Below are 19,884 nucleotides of genomic sequence, written 5' to 3'. Positions count from 1 at the left end.
TGCCGGTGGTCTTTGTGCCGGTGTAGAGTTTGTCTTTTCCGGTGCCATTAAATTGTCTTGCCGGTGTCATAGGATTGTAAGGTTGTCATCAATGACAAAACCTTCAATCACCTACAATGTCTCATTGGAGTGTGCATTTTCCAACATTGATCCACACAAAAAGATCACCATCAAGGCATATGATGATGAAGAAAGATCATCCAAGGGAATAATGATATTACCTATTCAGGTAGGACTGATACAAAGGGACACTATGTGCCAAGTCTTAGATATAGACTTAACATACAATATTTTATTAGGTCATCCTTGGATACATGAAATGCAAGCAGTACCATCGACCTACCATCAGTGTGTCAAATTTACATATGATGGACGAGAGATTTCCATCTTTGTTGATAATAATCCCTTTCAACATTGCAATGCTATGAGGGCAGCTCAAGACAACTTGGTTCCACACAACAGGGAAGCTCCTGCTTCCTCAGCACTAGCTTATTATCAAGAAAAGCTCAAATCTTTATCCATGGATTTCAAGCAAAAGATGAAAATCAAAGAACAAGGCATGGGAGAATACTCTTTCGAACCCATGTGCTTATCCAAATTTCCAACATCACCAAAATATCATGTGAAACCTTCTGCATCGATGCATCAAGCAACACAACCCATTAGTAAGTTTCATGGAAAATTTATCCAATTGGGCACATTAGCACATGAATCAGAAGAGAAAGACATCCTTAGTTGGCTATATAGGGATGAGGAAGAAGTCAGAGCTGCTACTCTGGAGGTAGCCATACCAACACAATAGTATGGAAAATGATTCCTAATCATGCAATAGATGGGATACGATGACAAAGGACCTATAGGCAAGCGTCAAGAAGGCATCACATAACCACTAGACCTTCCTTCATAATTTTCTTGAGATAAAATAGTTTTGAGATATGGACACAACATATCCCCAAAGCAGAAGCACAATAAATATCAAAAACCTCAGTGGAAAGCAAACAAGAAGTACAACGAGGACTCATGGCAAGAAGCACTACACCAAGTAGCATAAACAATAAGGAAAGAGCGAGAACACCAAGAAAAAGAGAAATGACAAGAGGAGCTTGCCATTCAAAGAGAAGAAGCATCTTATAAGAAAGTACACCATGTTTAGGAACCTATTCAAACCAAGGCAGAGTCACCACCTGAAGAAATCATAGTTCTCCAAGAAGAGATAGAGTATGAAAAAATGCAAAGAGTACAAGCAAGTTGAGATTCAGAATCAGAGAAAACTACAAAGCTGGTATCAATTATCAGGGATCTCTTTTCACCCTATAACATACTTGTCCACAACACTAAAAGACTCTGGGACAGTACTTCTGAAACTGATTCTAATGATTATGAGTGGGGCAGTTGTTCGAATGTTACTGAAGATGTCCCTGAAGGTGCTATTCATACACCCCTTTCTCAGGAAGGAAAAGGAGCAGAGTCTCGATTACTTGAATTCGGTCCACACCATATCTACGAAGCAAAGGAAAATGAGCAGTGACACTACAAGCAAGTCTATATAGATGATACCATCGAAGACCTTGACACTATCATTAAATTAACTGACATCCTTGATAACCCTAATGATACTGCTATCATGACACTTACCACAACCAACCTTGACCCACCAAATGACTCTCTACTGCTCGTATTTCCTGATCTCATAGTGTGGGATGAACCTGAACACCATGACATACCTATTTTCCTAGATGATGAATCCATTATCCATTACTTATGTATGGTCAACCCGAAAACAAGCTCTACCAGCAAACCAAATAATGATGTCTTTAATCGAGAGGGTGCCAAGTTTCTCAGTCACAAAAATGAAAGAAACAAAGGATCTAATGCTCAAAATCAGTCAATGGCAGTACTAGATCACAAAAAAATCAAAATAAAGAATGCATCTAAGGGTGAAAACATTTTTAAGTACCTAAAGATGAGACTTGACACTCTTCCTGAACACTATCAAGAGTGATCACCCATATTGATTGAGCCCACTCAATCAATCAACATTGGTATAGAACAAGCAGTTAAAAACATACACCTAGCAGAATCACTGACAAAAGAGGAAAATTAGAGTTTATCAGATTCTTCAAAGAAAAGAAAATCAATTTTGCCTGGTCCTATGCTGATATGCCTGGAGTAGATCCAAACTTAATCATGCATCATTTATCTATTGCTCCAGGAGCTAAGCCAGTCAAGCAAAAGTTAAGAAAGATGAATCCGCATGTAGCATTAATGATCATAGATGAACTCAAGAAGTAATTAGACGTCGGATTCATTCGACCTATAGACTATGTTGAATGGATTTCAAACATTGTGCCAGTTTCAAAACCAGATGGAAGCATCTAAATATGCACAAATTTTAGAGATGTTAACAAATCCTATCCAAAGGATGACTTTCCTTTGCCCAGCATAGACATAATTGTAGACCTCACAGTAGGCCATGCAATATTATCATTATTAGACGGTTTCTCTTGCTATAATCAAATCAAGTTAGCTCCAAAAGATCAAGATAAAACAATGTTCACCTGTCCTTGGGGAATATATTGTTGGAATGCCATGCCTTTTGGCTTAAAGAATGCTGGGGCAACTTATCAAAGAGAACTGATGATAATATTTCATTATATGATGCATACCTTCATGGAGGACTATGTGGATGATTTACTGGCTAAGTCATTCACCCGGGTGGAACATCTAGGCATATTGGATAAAATCTTTCAAAGATTGGAGAAATTCCAAGTCAGACTAAACCCTAAGAAGTGTGTCTTCGAGGTGACATTTGACAAATTATTAGGCTACATTGTGTCTGAAAAGGGCATTGAACTAGATCCAGCGAAGGTATAGGCCATCATGGAGATACCACCTCCTAGGAACATTAGTCAACTTAGATCTATACAAGGATGACTATAGTCAATCAGGCGATTCATAGCCCAAATAGCAGATAAAAGTCTACCATTCAATCACCTACTACATAAAAACATACCATTCAATTGGGAAGCCAAGTGTGCAGAATCATTCTATAAAATCAAGCAATATCTAATGAACCCACCAGTTCCGGTACCACTGATAGCAGGGAAGCCACTTATTATCTGCATATCCACAATGAACATAACATTGGGGGCACTGTTAGCACAAGAAGATCAAGAAGGCAAGGAACAAGCTATATATTACATCAGTAGAACATTAAATGGATATGAGCTGAATTACACATTCATTAAGAAGGCTTGTTTAGCTGTGGTATTTGCCTCTCAAAAGTTCCGACATTAGATGCTAGCTCACACAATCAAGCTAGTCACAAAAATTGATCCTCTCAAGTATTTACTCAACAAAGCAGCTCTTATAGGCAGGTTAGCTAAATGGGTCATGATTCTCAGTGAGTTTGATATCCATTACATAGAGCGTCAGGATATCAAGGGACAAGTAATTGCAGATCAACTAGCTGAAGCATCACTACTAGATAAGCAACCAATGGAGGTCAAATTTCCAGATAGGGATGTCCTTACTGTTACTCCCAAGTAATGAACCCTGTACTTTGATGGTTCCTATACTCAACATGGCTCAGTTGCCGGCATCTTGTTCATCACCCCTTAAGGACACACCATTCCAAGATCATATAGACTCACTTTTCCATGCACCAATAACATCACTGAGTATGAAGCCCTAGTCATAGGAATCAAAATGGCCGTAGAATGGAGATTCGCGGAACTGAAAGTCTATGGAGATTCCCAGCTGGTTATAAATTAGATCAATAATGAATATCAGACAAAGGATGACAAGGTGCTACCCTACAAAAGAATGGTGGATGACTTCAAACAGTACTTTGTACACATCACCTTTGAGAAAATACCAAGGTTGGACAATAGAGAGGCCTATGCAATGGCTACTATCGCTTCACTACTACAAATTCTAGAGCAATAGAGTCGTTATGAGTTTCTGGTAGAGCAACTCTTTTCCCCAGCCTATGAAAATTCTACACCCCACATCATCTATGCCTTAACCGGTTCAGACTCTCCTTTATACGGGACAATCTATGAATATCTTAAAACCAATACCCTACCCATTGACCTATCACGTAACCAAAAACACAACTTTATTTGACAGGCTGCCCGTTACACCTTAACCGCTGACATACTTTACCATCAAGGTCTAGATGGTACTCTTCTTCATTGCCTTGATTGTAGTGAATTTGACTCTTCTTTACACGAGCTTCATGAGGGTATCTGTTGCATGTATTCAAGTGGTCCTACTCTCGCTAAGTTTTTTTTGAGACTGGGATATTACTGGCCGACAATGGAGAAGACTCTTATCAATTTGCAAAGAAATGTCCTAAGTGCCAAATTCATGGCAACCTTATCCATGCACCAACACAGGAGTTGCAGCCATTTACAACATCTTGGCCTTTCTGTCAATGGGGAATTGATTTGGTAGGGAAAATCCTTCCTTCCTCTTCAAATGGACACAAGTTCATAATCACTGCAACAGAGTATTTCACAAAATGGATTAAAGCAGTCCCACTGACCATAGTAACTGGAAAATAGATTGCCTCATTCATTCTCAATTATCTAATTTGTAGATACGACATTCCTAGTTCCATCATCACAGACAATGGGCATCCCTTCAAAAATTACGATGTATGAGAACTATGTGAACAATTCAACATCCAACATCATTTCTATACACCTTACTACCCATAGGGGAATGGTCAAGCAGAGGCATCAAATAAAACCATTTTGAAAATCCTAAAGAAAATAGTAAATGATGCAGGTAAGGATTGACATGTGTAAAATCTGACACTCTGGGCATACACGACACCTACAAGAGCTATGCCATATTCATTGGTGTACGGATCAGAAGCAATTTTACCTCTTGAGGTTGAAATCCCATCACTTAGAGTATCTTTAAAAGGCCTCATACCAGATGAGGAGTATTGGGTCAACATATTCCAAGAACTAGAGCTTCTGAATGAAAAATGACAACATGCCTATGATCACCTCAAATCATACCAACAACATATATGCAGAAGCTACAACCATAGAGTCATCCCTAGGATTTTTAAAGTCATTGATCTTGTACTCAAAGAAAATCCCACAAATCAACAGGATCGAGAAAAGAAGGGAAAGTTTAAACCTAACTGGTTGGGTCCCTATGTTATCATATCAGCCTATGGATCAGGCGCCTATCAGCTGACAACTTCAAAAGGAGATCTGCTCGATGAACCAACCAACAACATCCATCTAAAGAAATTATACACTTAAGTGGTCTAATGCACGGACAAAGTGAAAAACACAAAAAAATAAAAAAAATCAGAAAAATCAGAAAAAATAAGAAAAACAACAAAAAGGTGCAATAAAAACAAGTGGTGAAAACCTGGCAATAGGCACTATTTGTGAGGGAACAACTCCTCTATCTATCATTACTCATATCTTTTGCATCTAAAGTCAAAGCTAATGGCCATCACCCAACACTTTATATGCAACATTATCCCGGACATACTTAGCATAGTCACTATCCTTGCTTATCTAAAGATCAGTTCATTATATCCCACCATGGCTTGGTAATCAATGTAAATATCCACATCGATCGATAAATATATCTAGGGGCAATATTCCTCTGACTTCAAGAATTCCAGTAACAAACAAACAAGAATCACAACACCTTCAGGAAACCCTGTCAACAACAACTCATTAGCCGAAATAGCAAAATACCGATCCAATTAAACAACTTCATCACACACATGATGGATGATTTTATGAATTATAAATGTTTACATCTTCCATTACACTTGAAATTTTTGAATCATTGGATCTCCTTAAATTTCTCAACGATGCATTGAGCTAGAGAAAGTAGCAGGAGAGTCTGATATTTTTTTTGGTTTTCTGTCTATGAGGCGATCACTTGTATTGTGCAAATTTTTTCTTAAGATGTGATTGGAAACATATCATTGTAGACATTGTTCTACTTTGTGCATACAAATGGTTCAATCTTGTCTGTTTATACACAAGCAACACTCAGGTCATCTTGGTTTAATTATACCTTGACTCTTGTGCCATCTCGTAATATCAAAATCCATGTACATTTTACTCAGGTCATTATGGTTCAATTATACCATTATGCTTGTATAAAATTTCAACATATCAAAAGCTCAGTGATGACAAATAAAAATAGAGCAAAATCATTTGACTACACAGGAATGACAACAAGATAAAGAGGGTGATCAATTAGTTGCATATCATTTTACACTTGCATTTAGTTGCATATCATTTTACACTTGCATTTAGTTGCATATCATTTTACACTTGCATTTAGTTGCATATCATTTTACACTTGCATTTAGCTGCATATCATTTTAAATCTTACATTTAGTTGCATATCATTATCATACATCTCATTTTCAAGATACATCTCACATCATCATCATTATCATACATCTCATTTTCAAGATACATCTCACATCATCATCATTATCATACATCTCATTTTCAAGATACAACTCACATCATAATCATTATCATACATCTGATTTTCAAGATACATATCACATCATCATTATCATACATCTCATTTTCAAGATACATCTCACAAATCAAAATTCATCAACGCAAATCTATCATTATATCATCACATCTGCAATCATAACAATCAGTATCACATCAAGAACATTTATCTAAGCATAGCATCATCATCATAGACACATCATATCAAATGCAAAAACCATCATCCATAAAATGCATCACATGTGGATCGGAAAATCGGTGTCACATATATATCTCAAAAAATTGGTCAAAATATACAAGGGATGTTATGTCTATCCAAAATACAACACAATGATCAAAATATAATAGAGACAAGTCTCTCAGGTATGACTATCTCCTGAGGCAGACGGTCTCGCAGCAGATGTCCCAGCTCTTGGATCTCTAGGTGGATCACGTCGAGAGGGCCCTGTAACACCTCTACTCTCTTTCCTTGTCTAACTCCAAGTTGATTGACTGGCTGCATATCTAGGAGCTCTATGCTCTCTAGGGACTAGCTCCTTATATAAACACCTATAGTACTCGACCTCCTTAGCCATGTATAGTATCTCCCTTAGTGTGTCTCTCATAGGGGAACCAGTCGTCACTCTCTGCAATCTCTCTGCAAGCTCCTCTGCTTGACCCAAATGCTCTATCATCATATCCCGCTCTGTGGTAATCTACGTAATCACATGCTGCTGAGCTAGTACCTGCGCCTGCAACTCCTGCATTGTAACCACAATGCTTGAATTTGTGAATCTCATCGATGTGATGGTACCTTGATCTACATTGGTACCTGATTTGTCACACCACCTATCCATGTCTTAGGTCCTGGTGGAGGTAGCACATCTAATCTCCTCCGCTGGGTCGGCCGCCTAAACTCCTCTAAGCCACCCACAGCTACTAGCACCTCACCTGCTCTGCCACCTCCGCCAGCTCCAAGAACCAACCCTCCTCTACCTCCATCACCCCCCTATCATCTCACTAATCCAATCCTCCCTCCATCTCCTCTCCCATCTCCTCTCCTCCCTCCATCTCCTCCTCTATCTCCCTGTCTCCCTCTACCACCTCCCCTCCCATCTCTCTCATCATCCCCTCCATCATCCCCATATCCCTTCTCTCTCCATCTCACTAGCCTCTCTAGCTTCTCATCCTCATCATCATCAAAGGCAGGAAGCATCTCTGCCAGATCTGATATCCGTTTCACTGCATGTGCCACAAAGTAGCTGAAAAATCCTCCGTCATACTAGCATCAACCACTCCAAACCCGTAATCCCATATCTATCTAAACAAATGCATGTACTCCTCCATAGCCACTGCACTACCAACAGTCGGCCCCCACTCTGGCACGTCCTATCTCTGGTGAGCATATAAGCATGCTCCCTATGGTATACCATGTTGTCGACCATATTGCCCTTGAACACGACTATGCATAAATCTCTCAATGATAAAAGGCGTCTGCCTGATCAAATATCTAGACATATAAACATAGGGCATCTCTAGCTCATCCTCAACCCATACCTCTTAGTCCATATACAGTTTCCAGATGACCGTATCAATATCATCCAACACCCTCCTCCAATGCTCTAGCTTGCCCAACTTACGCTGGACAACTATACCTGTATACCCATATGCATAGGCTCAACCAATCGGCCTATCCCTATCTACAAGTAGCTTCATTGTAGGAATGTGCTCCCAAGCCCACACCTGTAATAATGTAACCCTGACTAATAAGCTCATGTATCCTAGATACACTACCTAGTGCAGCTCCTTGTATAGGTGTGCTAACATACAAGATCCCCAAGTGAACCTGTGTCCTTGTGTCACCATGTCCTCCAACACCAATCCCCAGCCCACTGCCAGTCCCTTCGACCTACGGACTAGACACAAGAATACACCTACAAAATCTGCCAGTACAGAGGGTAGTGGAGCGTAATCAAAATCTATAAACTCCTGTCGAGGGATCTCATATCCACAAATATACTCATCATGGAATATCCGGTGAAGAGCGTTTGTCCCATCCTCCTCTGTTTTCTCATATGGCAATAGTGCCCCAATCATGGAAATCCATAGAATCTGATAACAGTCCTCTGGAGTGATTGTAATCTCACCAGTAGCCAAGTGAAAGATGTTCATATCACTATGCCACCTCTCTTCCAAAGCTATCAGCAAACCCTGGTTAATGATATACCGAGGCATGTCCAATAAAGAGGATAACCCACACCTCTCAATAATATCTCTATCGGCTTGTGTCAAGCATGGAATCAAGGACCATGGTCTCAAAAATCGCTCTCGCAACTGCAATACACCAAGTTGTGCTTGTAAAACAATGAAATTCCCATCATCAGTTCCTACATCTATCTGATATTTCCAATCAAAACAAAATCAACTTGAAACAACGAAGCATCAAATCAAGTTCTATATCAAAAATCAAAGCATCATATCAAGCAATCAAAGCAAGTTCCATATCGAAAATCAAAGCATCATATCGAGCAACCAAAGCTAGTTCTATATCGCAAATCAAAGACCTATATCAAAGACCCATATCAAAGATTCATATCAAAGCATCATATTGAGAAATCAAATCAAGTTCCATATCGACAATCAAGTACCATATCGAAAATCAATGACCCATAATGCAAGAACCATACCGAGGAATCAAATCAAAGACCCATAACACAAGCAACTCAATAATCCATATCACAAGAATCATATTAGGAACTATATCAGAAATCATGAACTGAAACTCATATTGGACATCAAAATCAATCGCAAGGCAAAAATAAAAGATCCACATCAATAGATAAATGAGGATCCTCATTAAAATAATCAATTAGCTTGACACTTCATAAAATGACATAAATTTTGCCAGACTCTCAATCATGACTCAGACATCATCATAGCAGGCAAAACATTGGCTTGGAACCCATCCCAAAACACTCAACAAGCACTTATTCACCCCTAGACCATCTCCCTCATCTATTTTTTCCCCACAATGCAATCTTCCAAATCCTTTCTACCTATTTTTCTTTCCCATGCACTAAAGAATCCCTCCTATGCTCTAAGATGCCACCTATGCACTAGCTAAACTTGGCTATGTGCTAAAACCTTTACCCTATGCGCTAAACTAACTCTACGTGCTAACCTAAGAACCTTATGCGCTAGGTTAACCCTACGCACTACCCTGTTCCCTGCATGTGTAAACCTATTAGCCCTATGTGCTTGATCTCCCTATGTGCTACCCTAAACCTACAACGCACTACAAGATGACTCCCAGACGCTACCCTAGCTAAACAACCCTATGCGCTAAAGTTTTTATTGTATACGCTAGGAAATAAGTCCTACAGACTAAACTGTGAAATTTAAAAACAACAAATTAAAAATGTGACTAAAATCGACAAAACAAAAAGCAAACAGGGCAAAAGTAAGATGACTTATAGGTGGACGATACGCGGTGGGCCTTTGGTATCGATGAATGTGCTCGAAATGGTGGGAAGCATAAGGAATGCACATTTTGTCACTCTCCACGTGTCACTCTAACAATAAGTCAAAAGGTGCAAATAATCCAAATGAAATCACTTTTTACCTTTTATAGGGTAAAAGTCAACTAGGGTTACTAGGTGGGGCATGTATTTTTCTCATTTTCTCACTTTTAACCCTATCCAACATCATTTTCGGGAGATGAATCAAATAGTATGCATTCAACACAGCCAACATTTAAAAATGCAATTAATTCAAAGACGTATTAAAATGACCACTTTCCTAAGTGAATATTTAATATTCGTTTTAACCTCATTCATCTATTTAATTAAATTATTCACATTCATCTATTTGATTAAATAAGTTACTCAATTTATTTAATGAAATTCACCTAAGCCTTTCATAGCCTTTAATTAAATAAATCATTTTATTTAATTAATTCCCCTTTCTCCCCTTTTAATTAAATTTACATTTAATTAAATTACTCATTGCAAATAAATAAATCTAATTTATTTATTTAAATCCCCCACTTGTATTTATGCAAGTTGCATCTATTTTAGTTAAAATAAAGTAATTTATTTTAATTAAAATTACCCCCCATCCACTTGCTTCCCTAAACCCCTTTCTAGATTCTTCTAATCCCTTCCAATTTAGCCTAACCCATCCCCTAAATATTGCCACATCCCTAAACAAAGGGAAGTCACTTTTCAAACCCTCAAAGTCTTCTCAAACCATTAAAGGGTTTATGTCTTCAACAAGTTAACCTTGAAAGTCTTCCAAACAATTAATGGTTAACTTGACCTTCTTGCATGGTTAGAGACTTTCTCTCTAACTCAACCCTCATCTAACCCAAGGGTCTCATCAAGCATTCATTGCTTTGACCATGGTTATTCCTTTAACCCTTGCATAAGAGTTTATCCTTTGGGTAAAAGCCTTATCCAATGGATAACTTTAACCTAACCTTAACCCTTACCTCCTAAGGTAACCATGAGGTCTTCTCAAGCATTTAATGCTTCTTACATATCCTCTCAAGCAGTCTCTTGTTGACAATTGTCACCATTTCATTGGTGAGAATTGTAAACATGGATTGATAACTTTCAATCCTGGCCCTTGTTAAGATTATCCAATCTTGACCATCCAGTGTACTGTTTTTCTGATAAATAGAGCCCTCATTCCTCCATTTTGATATCCAAGTTTCATGCATCTAATCTATACACATTTTTATTGAGTCCCTCTTTGAATAAAAATCATCTAAACTAGAGTTTTAGAAGTATTTCCATTATCATAATAATCATATTAAGCTAGTGTATCATGTTAGGATAGTTCTTTTACTAATCCCTTCATCTTATCATCATATACATGCTAGTTTAATTCATATTTGTTAATATGATGCATATTTAGGATTGCATTCATGTTAGATTGATCAAATATCCCTCATTCTCATGATTGCCGTCCCTAAGTCACTTTGCTCAGTGATCTGAGAGAAAAGACATTGGCTTGAGGGGTCTTGTGAGATAGAGAACAATGGAACATCCCTTGGGAAGTTGAGTTATTCCATATAACTCCATAACATGCACCAAGAGTCCCATTGGTGTGTGGACTAGTCCTAAATTCGTATTTTCTGTTTCATCCCCCCACTTTTCCCACACACATTAAGCACACTAATAGATTTCCATAGCGAAAGGTGCTCTTCTTCTCACCTTTAATCTTCTCTAAATTGATCAATAACTCCTCAAGCATCCAGTCACAGAGATTGAACTCGATATTTTCTCTCATTATTCTATAAGCGGCCAAAATAAATGAACTGAAAATTGAATTTAGTTAGTTAGATTGAGTTACCTTGTAACCTATGATCATGCTATGAAATTTGATGTCGGTGTCAGTGATAGTGTTCACCTTCATTGATCTCTTTTCTGATGTAGCATCGGTGATCTTCCTTACTAAGTCATTTGATACTTTTTTATTTGGATGTTGCCCTGTTGATGGTAAACCAATAATTGCCTGAATGGATTCCTTAGTGATTTCGTAGGGTCGGTCCAGCCATATGAATTCCCCATGTACTATCCTTAGTACATATCTGATAATCTCATCCTTAAATTTTGGAATATCTAGAATATTAGTGAACCCTAGATCTTCGATGTGTTTATATGCCGATTTAATTTTACCAAATTTTTCCATGAGTTCATTCATATACATCCCCTTGATTTCTGAAGTACCTAAGACCTCTATATGACAATCAATATAAGACCTAACATCTTCTACATATACCACTCCCTCCGAGATGCGAGAAAACGCTCCAACCAAATCTTTCTTAGTAGCCACATGTGGATACGGTTTGAAAATTGGCCTGGGGTGGTCCTTAATTTCTACTACAGTTGAATTTTAAACAAAGATAGGAGCAGAAGATGATACCGATTCCATGATTCAAGAAAAATACCTTTAGAACTCTGCCAATGGAAACCTCTTATCAAATCCTTCCAGATGCCGGTGTGATCATTCAAGATAAAATATGATCACCTTTGAATAGTTTCTGATTGCACTAAGTCACTCTGAATTGCTTTGAAATCGCTTTGAATGTTGGGTGATTAATAATGGACTATAATCGACCTTTTATCCATCGAGAAAACCCTAATTTTCTATTGACATAAATGACTGTTGGTGAATGATACCGGATCTCACTCTGAATATATCAATGTCGGATAATCCTTTCCAATATCTGGAACATCTTCCAGAATCTCCTCTAGGGGCATATGCATCATCTTTCATGAAATTTTCCTACCCCTAAGGCATCTGCCTTAGTTACCGGATGAGCTCACTGCAAGTGTAGGAGCATCCTCTTCTGTCGGATAGGTAATCGGGACATTCCTATCTAATGATTTCTCTTTAGTATTTCTAACCCATCTCTGAGTATGATATTGCTAGATTTCATTAACCTTCTATTTGCCTTTATCATTTATTCCTCCATTTCCAACTGGTGGATTTTTGCTTCTACAGAACTTAGCAATATGTCTGACTTCATTGCATGCATAACATGTAACATTGTTCTTTTGAAATTCCTTACTAAAATCGGTGAAATTACTTGACCTGCGTTGATTAGCCATATGTCCAAATTTTCCACAAGCATAGCTTTTTACATTCATTCTGCAATCTTCTGTCTTATGACCAATTTTATTGCATTTGGAACATTTACCGGGAGCAGAATCAGGGTTCTGATTTGCTCTGTTTCTACATTGCCTAGCCATGTGACCAAATCTATTGCAAACGAAACATCTACCTTTGAATTTATAAGCATTGAATTTCCTTACTGGTGTCTTATGGTTTTGATATTAATTAGCAATACCAAAACTCTATCTTTTCTCAAATCCAAGTCCACTAGAATCTCCAATCTGCCTTCAGTAACTCATCAAGTTGTGATGAGCTAATCTTGAATTTTTCTTTGTACTCACTTGTAGCAGTTAAATCATCTCTTAGTATTTTCACTTGTCTCTCAATCTCTTTCTCATTGCTTTGGGATTGTACCAAGTTAGACCTTAATATCTCATTTTCATGAGTCAACCTACCATATTCTCAAATTTGTTCTTCAGGGATACAACAATATTTTCTTCCTTTTTCATTTTGTCCTCAATATCCTTGGATAACCTCATAGTCATAGTTTGCATTTTATTCTTCATAACCATGTTTTCCTGACTTAATTTCTAACATTGTTCCTTAAGTGCATCTTCGTCATTTTGATTTTGCAAAAGTTCCTTCCTCCTAGCTTGAACAGATGAAAATCTCTCTTGCAGGACAAGAATAAATTCTTTAGTAGAATTCAACTCATCTTGTAACTTTAAGTTCTTCAAGCTTTCAGCATCATAATCTTCAAGTTCCATCTCAAGCCATTTCTCCAAAGCCATATTCAATGATTCCAGTTTTAGGATCTTCCTCAAGCTGTTAAACTTCCTCTGAGGTACAAGGCTCTAATACCAATTGTTGAAAACCAATAACACTGAGAGGGGGTGGGGCGGGTGAATCAGTGTTATACCGGAATAAAGGATTTTAGCTGTAACAAAACATACATACACCAACCGGTATACCGATATAGACAAAATTGAAAGAATTAATGCAACCAATAAGCCAAACATATAAATGAGAATCATAACACGCAAATTTATACGTGGAAAACCTCAATGAGGAAATACCACGGTGGGATTTGTGACCCACAATATCAATTCACTGGCCATATGAAGAGATATTACAATATATGTTGGGCCTACACTTGCAAGAAGGCTTATAACTAGAGCACATTGCTCATCACAAAAGGAGTCTCATTGACTACATAATAATCCAGACTACAATCCAGAGAATAGTGAATTGCTTAGTATAGCATCTCGTATGCCAGAATACAGTTCCAGTTTAAGCTTTGTCTATTCCACTAAAACCTCAGTACCAGAATAACCCTTACAATGAATTCCTCATATACATAGTCTCTATGATATATTTTGCATTAAATTACATCCATAACCTTATACATCCATTCATTTTTCTATCTATGCATATCCTATACAAATTTATGCCTTATGTCGGCTTACAAGGATATATATAATTACATAATACATGTCGGCCTTATAACATAAATGAGTAAGAATTAAACAAGTTGTCGATGCTGGATCCAAGATGTGTCGGCCTTCAATACCAATATCCTTTATCATACTATGTCGGCATGTATTGCTGATGACCAAAGAAATCTTCTATCCTGCCGGTGCTGGTGTCAGTGTCGGTGCTGGTGTAGAGTTTGTGAAGTGCCTGCCAGTATAACATATGAAGCCTGAACCCAAAAAAATGTTGCCATGAATGAAAACATAATGAAACTTAACCAAAAGAGTGTCAATTGCCAACAGTAATAAATAAGAGCTTTGAGATCTTGAAGAAGGTCACTATAGAATGGGTGTTGTCATTATACAATTTAAAAAAGTGTTTCAAGAGGATTGTGATATAAGTAAAATAGTCAAAGGAGTAGTTCTCATTCAAAAGGGAAGACATGTATTGCATATTTTAATGAAAATGTTAATGATTCCATGAAAAGGTATTTCATTTATGATATAAGCTCTATGCTATAGTGCATGCGAAGTGAAAAAGTGGCAACATTATTTTCTTCCTAGGGGGTTTGTGCATTACATATATCATAATGCCTTAACAAATAGATCAAGATTAACTAATGACACATGGAAGTTGATTTAGTTACTACAAGGGCATACTTTTGTCCTCAAGCACTGAAGTGGAAGTTCAAACAAATGAGCAAATGATTCAATTAGGAGAGAATTTTTTTTTGATTGAAATGAGAGCTAAAGTAGTTGGATTTGATTTTGTTAAATGGATTTATACAAAGATAATTTAAGCTTTAAAGATGCATGGACATCATGTATGGAGCCTACTACTATTGATAGGACACCATAGATGGATTATTTCATACAAAATGAACTTTTCTTTAATGGATGACAACTATGCATACCTCGAGAGTTGGTGAGTCATAATTAGATAAGAGAAAATCATTTTGGTAGTTTGGCCAAATATTTTGGAGTTGACAAGACCATGGCACAACTTAGTGGAAGATATTATTGACCAATGATGATGGTATGAGTTAGAAAATTTGTGCAAGGATGTCAAGTTTGTCAACATGTCAAAGGATGGAGTCAAAATATAGGACTACATCATCCATTCCCCATATAGTAGAAACTATGAGATGATATAACGATGGATTTTATGCTTGGCATATTTCCAAGAATATAAAGAGATAAGGATTCTATTTTTGTGGTTTTTGATATTTTTTTTAATGGCTCATTATATAACTTGGAAAAGGATCGATGATGTCACACATGTTGAAATTTTTTTTAATAGAGGTCATTAGGTTCCAAGATTTACTAAGAAGTATAGTTTTAGATTGTGACACTAAATTTATAGGACATCTTTGGAGCACAAATTGGAAGATATTAGGTATTGATTAAAATTTTATCTTTAGATATCATCCTCAAGTGGATGGAAATACTGAATTTGAACAAGTAATAAAGGCTTAAAAAGAATAGTTTAGATGCTTGATAGGTGACAAGCCTAAGAAATGTGATTTGATACAACCACAAGATTGTTTTTTTCATGATGATTCAATAAAAAATAGTATAGGTAAGACACCATTGTATATTGCTTATGTATATAGTTCTAGAGGTATCTCAAAGTTAAGGGAACTTGAAAATAGCAAGGGTCATGAGAAAAGTGTTCAAGGAGAAGATTTTCAAAAACATATACAAGATTTGCACCAAGTAAGAGAAATACATAGTTGGGGCAATTAATAGTATAAATAGAAATAAAACTCAAAGAGGACAAGGAGTACGTTGTCATTTTTTCCCCTCATTTGTTGTGTGGCAGATGCAAAGTACTTGGAGAAGAATTGGCATGGGTGGCTATTAATGCCAAGGTAAGGTGGTAGCATGCATACCTCGACACTCAATGTGAAAGATTTTATGAGGGTGCAAGGAGATTTATCTCTCAAAATATTGAGAGGAGTTTAAATGGTGTCAAGGGTAAGTTTCTCTTTGCAAAGCCACTATGTTGAATTTAAATAGAGTTGAGGCAATTGTAGGGCAAGCTAATCTTGAAGGAAAAAACAAAAGAGTTTAGTTGTGTTTTTGGAAGGAGGTGGTGGTAAAAATTGGTGGTATTATTGTGACAATAAAATAAAATTTCTCCCTTGTCACAACAAAACAATAGTTGGCATTTATGGGGAATATTTTAGAGGATAGAATGTGAAATGCCTTCAAGATTGAAGACCCGAAGTTGTTGTAGATGTTGTAGGTACAAAACTAATGCAGACTTTGTCTCAATTTTCTTCACATGGAGGCTCAAATTAGGAATGAAGGAGGACACAATGGGGGTTATGAGGGAGTGCATCAAGGAGGAGTGGAAGTTCAAGATAGATTCCTTCATGACTATGGCAAGACTCAGGGAAGGATTTGTATCCATGAATTGGGAATGGATACACTTGGTGGAATTCATACCATCCCTAAGAACTTTCTTGATCTAAGGTGCAGACATGGATTGAGAAGTGTGGAGTGAGGAAGTACATGTGGGCTAGGAGTACATCAAAGAATACTTGTGAAGTAGGGAGCCGATGGAGTGGATGTTGGGACTGGATGAATCAAAGAAATCAAAGAAAAAAAGTGAATTCAAGAAAGAGGATTTATGGCCGAGCCATAAGATGCCAGTTACTTAGAATTTTCATAGTTATTTTAGTTTTCTCATGCATAGTGACTATTTAGAATGTGAATACACTGTTACATTTGGGGCTCAATTTCGACGGCCGCTCATCAGAATTCTGACTCTTTTTCATTGGACTGCCAACAAACACAACCATCAAAAACTTGTTGTTGGATACTTTGATGATGCTCGTCAACGTTGGAGTTCCAATGAAAACCATCAAGTCTCCATCGATGTATGTCTGACCGATAGCCTCATCGGCTATCGGCAAGACCAAATGTTCCCTTCACCGCTAGTGTAAGTCCTGCCGATGGATTTCATCGACATGTGCTACCTCGACGACACCCAAGACATCCATTGGTAGGACTTACACTAGCGGCGAAGGGAACATTCTATCGGTAAGACATATATCGATGGAGACTTGATGTCTCGGGTGTCGTTGGGGTAGCACATGCTGATGAAATCCATCAGTAGAACTTACACTAGTGGTGAAGGAAACATTTGGTCTTGCCGATAGTTGATGAGGCCATCGGTGTATGTCTTACCGATGGCCTCATTGGCTACCAGCAAGACCAAATGTTCCCTTCGCCGCTAGTGTAAGTCCTGCCGATGGATTTCATCGGCATGTGCTACCCCGACTGCTCATCCACCGAGAGAATGTCTTTGGGAATACAACATCCTCGTCGGATGTTTTCATTGATTTCAATCAAAATGCTGATGTTGTTCAATGGAAACCATGAACTATGTACCAACGAGGATGTTGTATGCCCAACGACATAGTCCTCAATGCAAATATAGGGGGTGTTAGAATTCCGATGACTATTTAATTTTGAAAAAAAAGTACAAAAAATCATATAATGACTACTAAAAGCCGACAGTTTCACGTCAACCCGTTAATTGTTTTACGACATGAGACAGGTTTCAAGTCAAAACCCCACACAAAATGTAGCCTATCGACTAATAATGCAGCAATGTTTTGATCAATTCAAGCAAATCATTAGAACTTGTTAGGGCACTATCTTTCTTAACTATGCCCGATACAGGTATTTGTCTCTAGGTTTCTATCATGGCTTGTGCTCTATCAAATCTCCTCTATTTTAGCTACCTTGAATGCATGCCTACCACTATTTGAAAATTTGATAGTCTATATCCTCTATGTTGCTAACGTTGAAAGGCTCCTTTATTACTATGAATATTGGCACAGGTGTATGGCTTCTGCAATAAGCATAGGATAGTATTTATATTGATTTGATACAAAAATTCTTACTCACAACTGCCTTTGCAATAGTGAATGTCCTTATTGTCACATACAACGAGTATGGTGGCATCCTTGTCATCTTTTAAAATTGATCTATTATCTAAGTGTTTTCTCATATTGTTTTGATTATCTCACTACTAAAAAACCTTCATCACTGTGATTTTCTAACTATCTACACTTGTGGAGAGTTATTTGACCTCTCTTTGTATCATCTATGGATCTAGGGATTTTGGTTTGACTGGAAACTCTTGGTCTCTAACTTTGTATGACTTCTATTGTCACTACACATTCTCTTCAAGTTGACATCTACATTACCGTTGCTATATCTTTCCTGTGATTGAAAGCTTTGATATCTCAACTATAGTGAGGTTTGACTGTGAATGAGGATAGTTCATGACCCCTTTTGTGATAAGTTTCTTTTAGATCAAAAGTTGACCTAGATAATCATCAAATGAGAACTATTGGCTATCATAATCACTATGCATAACGAGTTTTTGTTAGAGAGATCAAGTATTATATTAACAAAGTAATGAATTTACAAGGCTACTTTGGTGCATTTTATTCCTACCTCTAGGAGGTAGCAACTTTTTGATGTGCACTCATCTAATTATATGTTAATTAAGGCTTCTAATAGATTGAGGTTGTATAACATGCACATAGATGACTCAAGCATCTTAATTATGTCTCTTGGAGGTTGAGACCTACAAATGGGTCATTGTGCATTTCACTCTATCCTCTTTAGCATTAGAAAGAGTTGTTCCTCCCCCTATTAACAAATGTTGAAAGGTTCCTATGTGCTCAATGGGTCTCTTAACTTGTAAAAATTGCAAAGATTCATGAAGAAAAAATAAAAAATATCATTAGTGAAATGATTAATCATTGAGATCATCTTAATAAGGCTTAAAACACAACCATCATATCCCACAAAAATAAATACTGGCCAAATACACCTCAGAAGCCTCTAATTACTTTAAAGTTAATACTATTGTCTAGATGTCAAAGGAAATTTGGTCATGTGCATTGATCACTACAATTTGGAGTGCAAAAGAAGGAATGTACTTGACAATCCACTACAATTTTAAGAACAAAGAGACTCTATGGCACCGAGAGGTTGCAATTGTAGCCTATGTTGGCCATAATCCCTGTTGAAACAATAACGAGATGTGAGGTAATAGTTATAAAATTTGGATGAACTCAAAGAGACATTTACAAATACAATCTACCCTTTATAATACCTAATTGAAAAATTGGATGCAATGCAAGTCCTTGTATCAATAATGTCTGGCAGATAGTAAAAAACTAGAACAATAAATTCCATATAAAAGTGGTTAGACTTAAAATGACAAGGAAAATTAAAAAATGCTAAAGAAAATGTCAACT

This window comes from Cryptomeria japonica, chromosome 7, assembly GCF_030272615.1.
Source record: "Cryptomeria japonica chromosome 7, Sugi_1.0, whole genome shotgun sequence".
NCBI classification, from domain to species: domain Eukaryota; kingdom Viridiplantae; phylum Streptophyta; class Pinopsida; order Cupressales; family Cupressaceae; genus Cryptomeria; species Cryptomeria japonica.
Note: the sequence above shows the minus strand (reverse complement) of the source record.